The sequence below is a fragment of the Chelonoidis abingdonii genome, chromosome 1 (assembly GCF_003597395.2).
Source record: "Chelonoidis abingdonii isolate Lonesome George chromosome 1, CheloAbing_2.0, whole genome shotgun sequence".
NCBI lineage: Eukaryota > Metazoa > Chordata > Testudines > Testudinidae > Chelonoidis > Chelonoidis abingdonii.
The window spans coordinates 53,139,606-53,154,335 of record NC_133769.1 but is presented as its reverse complement, the minus strand read 5'-3'; the positions used below and the strand labels follow the sequence as shown (position 1 = coordinate 53,154,335).

Below are 14,730 nucleotides of genomic sequence, written 5' to 3'. Positions count from 1 at the left end.
CACTCACCTTTCTGCAGCTTCCAGCCTCACCTCTGCTTCTTAGGGTTCTTAACCTTCCTCATGCCTGGGAGAGGGGGTTGCAGTGGAGTCACCTCTCCTACTTCCCAAGCTGGCAGGGGAGCAGCTGCCCCGGGGCTGACAGCTGGAGTGGAGCCCCAGCTGTGCTTGGGGCAGCTGACAGGATTTCTAAGTAAAATTAAGCCTCACTTTTATAACTCTCAAATGCCAGGATTTTTTTTTTTCATTTGATTCCATTGCTTATTTGAGGGTTGGCCCTCCCACCTTCTGTTTCAGGTGAAGTTTCTCTTCCCTTCTGGCGTGCAGCAACACTGTCTCTTGTTAGCTTGATAGCTTTGTTTATCTGATATGTAAATTAATTCTCATTGTCTTTCAAAGTACTTTGGAAGGAGAAAGTACATTCTTCTTCTTCCATTGCTTGCTCATGTCCATTCCAATCAGGTGTGCATGCGCTGTGTGCACAGTCATGGGAAGGTTTTTCCCCTAGCAGCACCTGTCGGGTTGGCTGTGGAGTCCCCTGGAGTGACGCATTCATGGCACTGAATATAGGTCCCTGCCGACCTGCTGCCTCCTGAGTTCCTTCTTACCGCCAGTGACGGTCGTTGGAACTCCAGTTGCTTGCTTTCACAAGCGCTCCCCTAGTTCGTAGTCTTAGCTTAGTTTTTGTAAATAAAGTTCTTAGTAGTGTTTATTGTCAGTTGTAGGAGTGTGTGCTTTTCTGTTCCTCTTTGGGGTTTGGGGCATGCCTCGATCCCAAGGGTTTAAGTCACGTGGAACCTTCCATAAGCCCATGCAAGCAGGCAACTCCCATGACTCCTTGTCTCAAGTGTCTGGCGGAGGCGTACCAAACAGATGAGTGCAAGATCTGCAAAGGGTTCCGTCCAAGGATGAAGAAGGAGCAAGACTTCAGGCTCAAACAGATCCTGATGGAGTCAGCCCTTCATCCTCAACCAGCTCCTGGCCAGCAGGATCTGGCACCGAGCTCCTCCATGTGGAGTACCCCGGCCTCTGTGTGTGAGACAGCGCTGAGCAAGAACTCTGGCCATAGAGGCACTCAGCATTGACACTCCCTGGCACCGAAGGTGGCGTGGCACTGCTCTCATTCCCTAGTTCTGCATAAGCGGCACAGGAAGACAGATGGGGGCGCTTGCCCACGCTGAGAGCTGCCACATCGGACAGTGCTTCCGGAGTGCGTCCTATACAGGAGCCGGCACCGTCAACTTCAGCCCTGCAAGGGGGCTGTCGAGTCCAGTGCCAATGGATTCTCCTGAGCATGAGTGCCAGGTGGAGGACCTAGAACTCCCCTCCACCCCAGACAATTTTGAGGCCGCTCGGGACTTGATTACCATGATGGCTTCACAATCCCCTGCCAGTCGGGATAGACCTCTGGCTCCATATGGTGATCTCCTCATCATCAATTCCCCCAGGCTTTGCTCGTCATGGCTCCACTCCCCAGCGTACTGGTCTCATCTCCATCTCTGCAGCACCTGTTCCCAACTCTGTCTCCTTGGCACCATTTCCCGGCACCGATGCTACCGTGGCACCATTCTTCAACCAGTCTTCGTTAAGCTCTAAGCAGGCCTTTTGAAGGTGCGCCCGAGGACAGTGCACCAGTCGACGTACCAGATCCTCATCCCTGTTTCCTGAACCATCTGTCCCACTTTTACTGTATCTGGTCTAAGATAACATCAGACCACTGGGCTCTTTGCACAACAGAAGTGGGATATTCTCTCAAATTCTGCTTCCACCCCCCCCTTCTCCATCCTTCTTCAAGGACCCTTCTCGTGAACATCTCCTTATACAGGAAGTCCAAACGCTCCTTGACTCGGGCATTGGAGTAGGTTCCTCAGGAGCTAAGGGGCAAGGGATTCTACCCCCATTATTTCCTAATCCCCAAAGCCAAGGGGGGTCTAAGACCCATTTTCGACCTGCGAGAACTCAACAGCTTAATGAAAAAGCTGAAGGTCTGCATGGTTTCCCTAAATACGATTATCCCCTCTCTGGATCTGTCAGACTGGTATGCCACCTTCGACCTCAAGGATGTGTACTTCCACATCTCGATATGTCCTGTGCACAGATGTTTCCTCAGGTTCATGGTCAACCACAACCATTACCAATTCATGGTCCTCCTCTTCGGCCTGTCTACAGCACCATGAGCGTTCACCAAGTGCATGTCAGTTGTGGCCGCCTTCCTCCACCGGAAGCAGGTGCAGGCGTACCTCTACCTTGATGACTGGCTGTGCAGGGGGTGTTCCAGGGACCAAGTGGAGGCACAAGTCAGCTTTGTGAGGTCCACTTTTGATAGATTGGGTCTCCTACTCAACAAGCACAAATTAACTCTATCCCTGACACAGAGGGTAGAGTTTATAGGAGCAGTGTTGGACTCAGGCCAGGCCAGGGCATCCCTGCTGGAGGCTCGTTTCTGGGCAATGACGGACATCATACAGAGCCTCAGATGGTACCCCACTACCAAGGCAAGGGGCTGCTTGAGGCTCCTCGGCCACATGGCAGCATGTAGATATGTGGTACAGCATACGAGGCTGAGGCTCAGGCCTCTCCAAGCTTGGCTGGTGTCTGCCTACCATCCAGGGAACGGTCACCCTTCCGGTGCCGGTTATTGAGCCTCTACACTGGTGGCTCAGAGAGTCCCCTGCAACAAGCCCCAGCCCTCTCTGTCTCTGGTAACAGATATGTCAGCGCTGGGATAGGGCACTCACCAGGGAAAACTACAGATGAAAGCTCTCTGATTGCAGGACAAGTTCTCACTCCACATCAGCGTCAAGGAGTTGAGGGCCAACAGGCATGCCAAACCTTCCAAGCCCAATTGCATGGGGGTCATGATGGACAACACAACTGCAATGTTTTACATACATAAGCAGGATAGGGCTTGTTCCTCTCCCCTATGTCAGGAAGCCCTCAAGCTGTGGGGCTTCTGCGTAGCCCACTCTATTCACCTGGAAGCATCTTACCTCCCAGGGTCTCAGAACGAGTTAGCAGACTACCTCAGCAGATGCTTCCACAATTATGAATGGTCCATCCATTTGGATGTGATACACAGCATTTTCCAGAGGTGGGGAATTCCCCCAATTGACCTGTTTGCCACAAGGAGCAACAGAAAGTGCCCTCAGTTCTGCTCCTTCCAGAATCGCAGTCCGGGCTCCCTTTCAGATATGTTTCTCCTCCCTGGACAGACAACCTGTGGTATACGTTCCCACCATTTCCACTCATCTACAAGCTTCTGCTCAAGATCTGCAGGGACAAGGTGGCAGTCATACTGGTAACACTGGCATAGCCTTGCCAGCACTGGTACACTATGCTCCTGGAGCTGTCAATGGATGCCCCAATCGCAGTGCCCCTGGTCCTGGACCTGATCACCTAAGACTATGGTCACCTTCACCATCACAATCTTGAGTCTCTTCACCTCACAGCTTGGAAGCTTCATGGCTAAACCCTATGGAACTCATGTGCTCTGAGTCTGTTAGGGAGGTCTGTCTTGGTAGCAGGAAACCTTCCATCAGGGCTACCTATCTGGCCAAGTGGAAAAGGTTTGCAATCTGGTGCACTCAGAGTCACGCTCCTCCAATGCAGGCATCCATACCATTTATCCTAGACTACTTACTGCACTTAAAACAGCAGGGCCTAGTGGAATCATCCATCAAGGTACACCGGGCAGCCATCTGTGCCTTCCACCCAGGAGCAGCTGGGCGTTCAGTCTTCGCCAGCCTGATGGTTAGCCGTTTCCTGAAGGGTCTAGATAGGCTATACCAGTGGTCCCCAAAGCAGTGCCTGCAGGCACCATGATGCCAGCCGTGGAATCTATGTGCGCCCATGTACTGTCCAGCGGATGAGCATCCACTAAAATGCCACCGAGAAGCAGCATCATCCAGAGATGTCGCTGCCGAAATGCCACTGGTTTTCCCGTAGCTAAAGTTGCATATCTTACATCGACACCCCACCCCCCCAGTGTAGATCAGGCCTGAGTAACACAGGAGTGTTGATTTTCCATACCCCTGAGTGACGTAGTTATACTGATGTAAGTTGCTAATGTAGACCAAGCCTCAGAGTGTCGCAGCTAAATAGAAGGTGCAACAGATTGTTTAACATAAGTAGAGGTAAAGTGGCCCATTTACACTCCTCCAGTCATAGGAAGGAAAAGAAGGGGGGCAGGGGAAGCAGCTGGGGTGTTGTTAGATTGTTGTAATGAGCCACAAATCAGTCTCTAACCCACTAACAGTGCCCTCTGCTGCTTCCCCAAACCCTTCCTTTCCTTCCTATGACTGGAGGGGTGCTAACAGGTCACTTCACCTTGAATGTTCTCTGGAAATATGTGTTAACTACTTACGTTAAATAATTTCCCACACTCCTGAGCGACATAGTTATGCCAGCCTAAATCTCGGTAAAGATAGGACTGTGTTGATAGGAGGGCTTCTCCCATTGACACAGTGGCTGCCTCTTGGGGAGGTGGATTACCTATGCTGATGGGAGAAGTGGCATAGGTAGCATCTTCATGGAAGTGCTACAGCAATGCAGCTGCAGCGCTAAAGCAGGACTACATTTATAACACTGCATCAGTGTGGCTGCACTGTTGCAACTGTGCCACTGTAGTGCTAAAGTAAAGATGTTCCTATGCCGACGGGAGAGCTTCTCCCATAGGCATAGTTAATCTACCTCTATGAGAGGTGGTAGCTACATCGATGGGTTAGGTTGATATAACTATCCTCCTACTCAGTTGTGTGGATTTTTCACACCCCTGAGTGACGTAGTTATACCAATATGAGTCTGTAGTGTAGACCTGGCCTTGCTACGTTTCCCAAAATTGATGACGAGCTCTATCTTGAAAGCTAGTCTCTCTCGCCCACAGAAGTTGGTCCAATAAAAGATATTACCTCACCCACTTGGTCTCCCAAAGAGCTTGTCTACAGTACAAAATTATGTTGACCTAAGTGTGTCAATATACAGTTGCAGCAGTAATTATATCACTGTTGCATGTCCGCACTACACTCCTTGCATCGGCAGTGCACATCCTCGCTAGCAGCGCTTGTATCGATGCAGCGAGCAGTGTATCGTGGTAGCTATCCTTCTGTGCAACTTCCCACCATGTAGTGCAGGGTGTTTTGGGAAGATTTTGCAATGCCTTATGAGTTGTGTAGGGGTGACTGGGAACATGATTTCAACTCCCATAATGCAGTGTTCTCCATCCCATAATGTTTCATGCCTCTTTTCAAAAGCCCTGGAAACTCATCTCTCTGAGAAATGTTGGAGCCTGCACAGCTCTGCATTATTGTGATGAGCGTTGCGAGTACAGGTGCCTGATCCTGCAGAATTTGCAGAGCTACCCAGAGGAGCTGTGAGGAACATGACGATTCCTTGGAGGCTAGATTGCTGTGGAACATAGAAACAATTCAAAATTGTTGGCAGCATTCACGGAGCAGCTGCAGACAGTAGAGAGCCAATCCTGAGCCTGAGAAACAAGCCCTGACTAGTGGGATTGCATCATTATGCATGTATGTGATGACCAGCAGTGACTGCAGAACTTCTGGATGCATGAGGCCATATTCCTTGATCTGTGTGCGGAGCTCATCCCAGCCTTCCAGCTCAGCGACACCAGAACAAGATCTGCATTGACAGTGGAGAAGCAAGGGCTGATTGCTGTGTAGAAGCTTGCAATGGCACATTGTTACTGATTAGATGGGAATCAATTTGGAGTTGGGAAATCCACCATGGAAATTACTGTGATGCAAGTGTGCAGGGCCATTAATCACCTCCTGCTTTGAAGAACTGTGACTCTGGGCAGTGTACAGGACATAGTGGATGGTTTTGCAGCATTGGGGTTCTTAAAGTGTGATGGGGCAATAGATGGCATGCATATCCCTATTTTGGCACCTGACCACCTTGCCTTAAAGTACATCAACAGAAATGGCTACTTTTCTATAGTACTGCAAGCACTGGTGGATCACCGGGGATTTTTTACCAACATCGATGTGGGCTGGTCAGAGAAGGTACATGACACATGCATCTTTAGGAACACAGTTCTGTTCAGAAAGCTGCAAGCAGGACTTCCTTTCCAGCCTAAGTATTACAATGGGGAAATGTTGAAATGCCAATAGTGATCCCGGGAGACCTAGCCTACCCCTTACTTCTGTGGCTCTTGAAGCATACACCAGCCACCTTGATAACACCAGGGAACACTTCAGCTGCAGGCTCAGCAGATACATTATGACAGTTGAATACGCCCTTAGCTGTTTGAGTGGCCGCTGGCACTGTCTACTTATGAAATTGAACATCAGTGGAAAAAAATTCCCAATGCTATAGCTGCCTGCTGTGTCCTTCATAATATCTGTGAAGCAAAGGGAGAAAAATTTCTGCCAGGGAGGAGATTTCTGCGAGGCTGTCTGCTGATTTTGAGCAGCTGGATACCAGGGTTAGAGGAAGGATTAACATGAAGCTGTTTGACTCACAGAGGCTTTGGAAGACTATTTTAATAGTGAGTTATGGTAATATGTGTTGCTGTAGGGTGCTGTGCCTGGCATTATAACATTGCAAATGCACCTATTGCTATTATCTGTGAATGATGTCAGCCCTAGCCAGCATACATTGTGAGCTAATAAGATGAATTAAGTTTCCATAAATACTTTTATTCCAAACCTATGCAAACAGACACATTTATAGCTGAATGGAACTTTATAAATACAGGGGAAAGAACAGTCATTTTTATTTCCCATACACCAGCTGCGTCTTTCATAGGTCAGTGTATGTGCAGTTGTGATTGCCTGTACTCTCCCCTGGGGTGGAATGGTTGGGGTAATGTAGTGGCCATGCACATCGCATGGAATAGGCTTCAGAGCGAGGTGAGCACGGGTCTGTTGAAGCTGAAGGCTAGCAAGAGTCTGCAATATATGTTTGCTGCTTGAGATGTGGTAGTATCTCCTGCTACACGTCTCCTTTCTGCCTTATCCCTGCCCCTGCTGTCTGCACGGGTGATCCTCCAAGCCCTGTGCTTGGTATTTAAAGCAGCAGAGGCTTGCAAGATATCTTTGAATATGTCATCTGCCATCCTCTTCCTTCTCCTCCTTACCTGGCTGAGTTGCTCCGCCATGGTGCATTTCTGGTTGCAAAAGATACAATGCATAGAGCTACTATTCACCAGGTAAATGGAAACTTAGTTTACTGAACTCACTCCCCTTGACCCACACAATTGCAAGCAGCACATTTTCACTTCTCATTGGAATTCATAGAGCATGCTAGCAGTCCCAGCAATGGTAGTTACAGCTGGGGTGGTTGTGGTAGTGGAGTGAGTTTGAACAAGAAGGGAGGGGATAGCTCATGGGCACGAGCATATGCTTATAGGGCAACTGAACTGAATACTAGCACTGTTTTCCACAGGTAATGGTTATTTTAGCCAGAGCCGCCCAATGGGGGGGGGGGAAGGGGCAATTTGCCCTAGGCCCTGCAGGGGCCCCCACGAGAACATCAGAGGCTCCCCCCCACGTCTGCCTTCCCCCATCCCCCAGTACCTCAGCATGCCACGTCCAGGAGCGGCCCTGGACAGCGCTGCAGCGGCATGGCTCAAGCAGGACCTGAGCTCCTCCTGCTCAGAGCCGCATGGTAAGGGGGCGAGGCTGCGGTGGGAGCTCAGGTCCCACCCGAGACACGCCGCTACAGCACTGTCCAGGGCTGCTCCTGGATGTGGCACACTGAGGCTCCGGGAGAGTGGGGTGGCGGGGGGTAAGCAGCACGGTAAGGGGACTGGGAAGGTTGGATAAGGGGCAGGGAGTCCCAGGGACAGTCAGGGGCAGAGGTTTGGAGGGGGGGCGGTCAGGGAATGAGGAACAGGGGAGTTGGATCGTGGGTATTCTGGGGGTCTGTCAGGACTCGGCCGGGGGTGGCATGGGTCGAGGCAGTCAGGGTACAGAAGCAGACGGGATCGTGGGGTTTGAGTCCCAGGGGACAAGAGCAGATTAGGTTCAGGGATTCGCGGGGGGGCAGGAAGTGGTGCGCGGTCAGATAGGGGCAGGGCCAGGTGTTTGGGAGGCACCAGCTTCCCTATCCTAAATGCCATTCAGCAGTTTCAGCTGCAGACAGATATCTTACACAAAGAGCCAAGCTGTCTATCTTTTCCTAGGGCTGCACCTTTCACTCTCAAATGAAAAATATATATCACTGTTTCTTCAGTCCATATGGGGATCATCAAGAGGTACTTCATTAAAATACCCACTTATGATTAACATGATAGTAGCCCAGAAGCCATGGTAGGTGGATCACATCATAGAGCAATATTCTATACACCTACCTCCTTCCATCCTACCAGGAGACCCCCCTCCCTGCATCCCCAGCCCAGCAGTTAATCCAGTGGGTTCTCAACTTTGTACTGTGACCCCTTTCACATAGCAAAACCTGGAGTGCGACCCCCCCCAAATTAAAAACACTTTTTTGTATATTTAACACTTATAAATGCTAGGCAACATGGTTTATCGAGCTGACAACTACATGACCTCAGAATAACGGTTCTACCCCCTGAGGGTCCTGACCCCCAATTAATTTAATTTAGCACCTGTCCATTCACATGAAGGCATTTCTGAGCATTCAATTTCACAACTAGCTCATGCCAGATTCTGGAACAAGCTCAAATGCTCCAATTCTGACTATGCTGAATATCTATACTTAAAACCAAACCCCACATAACCGTCTCCAGTTGTAGACCCACATGACCATCCTAGAACCGATACATCATGGTGTCAAGTCATTAATTGGCTATTACAGGATATGAGGAAGGCTGCCCTAGCTCTGTTTTAGCAGGGGGAGATGGATCGAGCGAGAATGATCACTGATCATTACCTTAATTCACTTTCCTCTGGCATTCTTGCATGACCACTGTCAGTTAGTTGATTTGTTTGAACCCAGTATGCCATTTCTATATTCTAACCTAAATGACCAAATGTTATGGGAAAAATAGAGTCAGGAACAGCAGAGTATCAGAAACCGAATAATCTCTGACGATGGCTCACTGTTTCACAAGCTAGATGTCAAAATGTTTTGAATTTTTTTAAGCAGAATTTTTTATTATTTGTTAAACAATCAACAGCAACCAGCAAATATTTGGCCACACCACTTCTTGAAACCCCAAATCATCTTCATTTGCAGGACTAATTCAGCTTTTCAATTAAAAACCACAACAATTTTGAAGGAAAGCAGATATTGTCCATGATTTTTTTCTGCTTTTTAAAAACCTCAACTTTCGAGCCAAAAAAAGTTTTGATGGAAAATATTTGTCCAACCCTTTTAATGAGCTTTAGTGCCTTTTAGCACTAGCTGATGCTGAGAACCAATGATATCTTGTAAAGGGGACTTGAAAAGAAGTTCTCAAAACTGGGTTTGTGCCAAGATGCGGAAGATTTTTAAATGTTTATTTTCCCCAGGGCCATTGGGGGGGGAGTGGGTCAATTTGCCCCGGGGCCCCCAGGGGCTCCCACGAGAATATAGTATTCTATAGTATTGCAGCTTTTTTTTTTTAATGGAAGGGGCCCCTGCAATTGCTTTGCCCCAGGCCCCCTGAATCCTCTGGGCATCCCTGATTTTAGCTGATATCTCACTTCAGGGCCATAACCAGGTTGGGATGGGCAGGGCAGCTTCCTAGGGTGCTAAACCACGGGGATGGGAAATGGAGTGGAAAAAAACTGGGAGGGGATGCAAATATGCTTGCTCGCCCTGCGTGCTAAAATGTCTAATTACAGCACTTCTCACTCCTGAGAGAAACAGAGCCTGAAAGGGAACAGCTCCTGCAGATGTCCAGCTGCCAACTGGGGCTGTGTACTGATAGCCTGTGTGCTGCATTGGTGCTGAGTGGCGTGGGAAGAAATAAGACAGCCCTCCCCAGAAACTTGTGGCAGACTACCTGCAGGAACGTTTCCCTGAGATCTCTAAGGAGGATTCATGGGACATCCAAGTGCACATAAACAAAGGATTTTGCGTGGCCTTCTCTGCCTAACTGTACAGGAGAATGGGAAGCGGATTGCAACTCTACATCTTTTGGTTATTTCATACATCTTATAGTATAAGTAAAAAAAGAGTAAATAAACATGTCCTTGCAATGTCCAAGCAAACTGTGTACTTACCAGAGGTTCCTTCCCCTGCATCAGGCTTATCTGTGCTGGATTGGAGGGACTTCCTTGATTGTCTTGGAGTCAAAAACAAGTCCTGGCTTGCTGTGCCACTGGATCCCCCTGGTCACCTGTCCCTGTGACAGTGCATGACTCACTGCTGTGGGGCCTCCTGCTGGTTGTCTCAGGGAATTAGCGTTTCCAGCCTCCAGAGCGCCCTTTGCAGGCCAGTGTCCCACTGCTGTTGGCTCATGTGTCCCTCCCGGACGCCGGTGCTTTACCCTGGGGCTGCCCCCTGGCAATCTCTCTGGGTCTCCCCTCTCTGGGAACCCCCCCCCCCAAATTCTCTAATCCCCACCTTGCCTCAGTCTGGGCTACTGTCAGTCATCACCAAGCCCCCGCTCCCTGGGGCAGACTGCAGTGTAAAAGCCACTCATCAAAGGCAAGGGGATTCGGATCTGCTGCCTTCCTTTCCCTCCCAGTACCTCTATGGGTCTTGGACTGGGCCCTGCAGCCTGGGGAGTTGCCAGCCTGGAGCTCCCCTGCTCCTCTGGTTCTCCCCAGCCCTGCTTCACTCACAGTACCCTTTCTGCAAGCAGGCAGACCCTGGTCTCTCCCATCCTGGAGAGAGACTTCTTTTGGGCTGTTGGCTCACAGCCTTTTGACACAGGCCAGCTGTGGCCATTTCCCCAGTCAGCCCAGTTTAGCAGCTTTCAGCCACAACCTTCTCCCAGGGCTGACTCTAACCCTTTTTCTGCTGGAGCGGGGGAGCGGCCCCTCTACAGTCCCCCACATGCCTCCTCCTCATCACTGTTCCCGAGGGGGCTGTGACTCCTGCTCCCCCGAAGTATCCGTGGAGCTTGGGGTGTGGGTGGTGGGGTCTCTGCAAAGGATGGCATTCAGCACTTTGTAAAAGTGGCATGTCTGCGGTTCTGTACCAGAACAAGTGTTAGCCTCCCGTGCCTTCTGGTACACCTGCCGCTGCTCCTTGGCTTTCGTTTGGCACTATTAAAGGTTCCTCTTGAATCCTTTCTCCTCCCTACCCTGAGCAATCTGCTGGGTGATACCAACTTTTCTACAGCTAGATTGAAGCTGTGCCTGCACAGCCTCGTCTCCCCAGAGATCCAGGAGATCCACTGGTTCTTTAACATTCATGCAGAGCAAACAAGATCTCTGTTTTTTTAAGTCACCAGTACAACCCAGACACAACAAACTGCATGAAATTCAGTTTCTCTCTCTTGGGAACCTGAATGGTTGAGGTCACTCTGCTGGATGGGATTTGAATATGTGGTTCCAAGGAATTTTGCTAAAACAGGCTTGATAGTTAGACTCCAAAGTAAGGCCCTGAGAGAGCAAAGCTCTAAAGCATGTGCTTGAATTTTAAGTACAGGTGATCCCACTGACTTCAATGTGATTAACCATGTGCTTTAAATTGAGCACGTGCTTATGTGCTTTGTTGGATTAGAGCCTAAACCATCACTGCTGGCGTCTGAAGTTTAACATCTCTGTCTTCCTGTAGAACAAAACAGTTTCTCGTTTATTCTTCTGTGTTTGTAAATATTTGACCAATTGTTTGTGAGAGGAAGGAAGTGTATAAAATCTGTGTATGACACATCTAATCACCGAATTCTTACAATTCAGGTGCTTCAGATTCATTTGCTGGAGTGCTTGTAATCTTGCAAGGCTGCTGTTTGCACTATAAGAACGTGTGCTAAATACTGTAGTAATTAGTGTACAATTAGTAACACTAAACGAACACTTTGTTTTAAATGGTTTGTGTGAGTATAGAGCTGGATTATCAGCCATGGGTAATGCAGTCCCCCATTATTCCAAAGAACAGATGCAACATAGATGACAGTAGTGCAAGTTTCCTGAAACTGCCATGTCAATGTGTTTCAACCTTGCCCTGGAGGGGTCACATCTGGGAAATAAAGGAAGTTCAGTCTCCTTGTTTACTAATCCTTGGTGCCTCTGCGGAGGCTGCCCAAAAGTGCCAATTTATAGTGGGGATTTGTGTGGATAGAGGTTATCACTTGATCTCCACAGGCCACCAAACAGCCTTCACATGGAAACAACTTTTAATCACTACTGATATGGGCTGCATCATAACTGGCAACAGGGCCATCCTTAGGATTTATGGGGCCCTACGCCCGATGGCAGTCCGGGCTCACAGCCCGGAGATGGGGGAGGGAAGAGGCAGCAAAGGATAATGTGCCTCCCAGCCCGCTTCCTGGCAGCGGAGAATCACAGTTCCCCGCAGAGACTGCCGTGTCCTCTCCCTCATGCCGAATGCGTGGGGCTAGTGCATTTGGCTTTGTGAATACGGCCCCTGCCTAAGGAGATTGCAGGGCACGCTGGGTTGCAGGGGCCAATCTGCTCTTATGTGCTGTCAGGGGCGGTGGGTGAAGCTGCCGCTTGGGAAGGCTAGCTCCCCAACCCTCTTCTTCTGCCTGTGGCCCCACCCATACTCCAATCCTGCTCTGCCCCAGGCCCCACCCCACTCTGCCCAGGCCCTGCCCTCTCCCCACTGTCTCCCTCTTCTTTTCCCTCCCCCCACCCTGCTCACCCCCTTCCAGCCAAATCCCTGAACCCAAATGAAGCAAGTGACATTTGAAAAAAACACTGTTCTGCAATTTCTTTCTAAATAAAATGGAGCATGTTTTCCCCGGCATGCCAGATGGTGAAGACTGGACTTGCAGAAGGTACCTAATTAAAAGCACTAAACTTGGGAATAAAAAATGTCAGTCGCAGGTTTTTTGATATGCCCTGAAGTTTGTCAGAGATTTATTTGCAAAAACTTTGTAGTAAAGGCGAGTCAGCTGTCTTGCTGAATACAACATTAAATATTATGGAATACATGATGCAGCTTTTCTCTGTTTTACATTTTCTTAATCAGTATTTCTATGCTGAATTTATGTTTTAAATGTACTCTTAAACCTTCATGAAGTAATCATTCCAGATTACTTCATATTTAACTCACTGAAACAAAGACATTATTGTAAATTAATCAGTTACAGAGGTGTAGTGTGTTCATAACAATGTTCATTGCTTTTAGAAAAAGGGAACATGAATTTACTTTGTGTGATCGCCATAACAATAGACATGTTTATGAAATTTCACCAACTTTAAAAAAATATGTTTTCAAAGATTTTAGGCATAACAAAGGATTTGATATCTATCTTAGTACTGATTTTGCTGGAGGGTTCTCTTAAAACTAGTTCATCAGATAGTTAGAAGTAAAGAAAGGGAAACTCATTTGCCCAGCTATCTGGAAGGAAAGGGGTGTTGTCCATTTAAGGGCTCTCTTCAGCTGGAGGAACGGGGGGTGGGGAGGGAATTGAAGGGAGAAAGAGATGGACAAAAAGGACAGGAAGACTTTGGAAGCAAATTTTTTTTGCTATAGTATTTAAAATTAAAATGAACAGGAGTACTTGTGGCACCTTAGAGACTAACAGATTTATTAGTCTGTGTGTTCTGTTCTATGCATCCGAAGAAGTGAGCTGTAGCCCACAAAAGCTTATGCTGAAATAAATCTGTTAGTCTCAGGTGCCACAAGTACTCTTGTTCATTTTAATTTTAATTACTATAGTAATTTTAGTAGATTTTTAGATGCACAATCATCTTCAGCCTTAAATGTTTGGATCTTCAGACATATAGTTTTTTAAATAAATCATTCAAAAGACCACCCTTATCTAAAATATACATTTTAATTTTAGGTTTCAGAGTAGCAGCCGTATTAGTCTGTATCCGCAAAAAGAACAAGAGTACTTGTGGCACCTTAGAGACTAACAGATTTATTTCGGCATACGCTTTCGTGGGCTACAGCTCACTTCCTCAGATGCATAGAATGGAACACACAGACAGAAGATATTTATAATACAGAGAACATGAAAAGGTGGAAGTACGCATACCAACTGTAAGAGTCCAGACAATTGAGATGAGCTATCATCAGCAGGAGAAGAAAAACCTTTGAAGTGATAATCGAGATGACCCACAAAAGGTGTGAGGAGAACTTAACATAGGGAAATAGATTCAATTAGTTAATTTAGGTTTAAACAGAGACTGGGAATGGTTGGATTATTACACTTCCCTAATAACCCAACCATTCCCAGTCTCTGTTTAAACCTAAGTTAACTAATTGAATCTATTTCCCTATGTTAAGTTCTCCTCACACCTTTTGTGGGTCATCTTGATTATCACTTCAAAGGTTTTTTTTTCTCCTGCTGATGATAGCTCATCTCAATTGATTGGACTCTTACAGTTGGTCTGTCTCTAAGGTGCCACAAGTACTCCTGTTCTTAACACAGCTGCTACTCTGAAACCTAAAATTAAAATGTGTATTTTAGATAAGAGTGGTCTTTTGAATGATTTATTTAAAAAACTATATGTCTGAAGATCCAAGCATTTAAGGCTGAAGATGATTGTGCATCTAAAAATCTATGCAAGGATTTTGCAGAGATGTGATTTTCTAATCTTCACCAACTCACTAATGAAATATTTTTAAAGCAAATTTTAAACGAAGGTCCTGTAGACTAACATGTTCTGAGTAAATATTACATTAATGCACAACTGTTTTTGTCAGTAAATTCAGAAACTGACAGTATATACCTGGAAG

The 14,730-nt window shown here is 47.6% G+C and overlaps 1 protein-coding gene across 6 annotated transcripts in view; it reads left to right on the top strand.

Annotated features, from left to right (window-relative positions):
* The window catches only part of LOC116819258 (uncharacterized), a 104,958-nt gene that overhangs the window by 30,929 nt on the left and 59,299 nt on the right, over window positions 1-14,730 (top strand). The gene's annotated exons all lie outside the window — the stretch shown is intronic.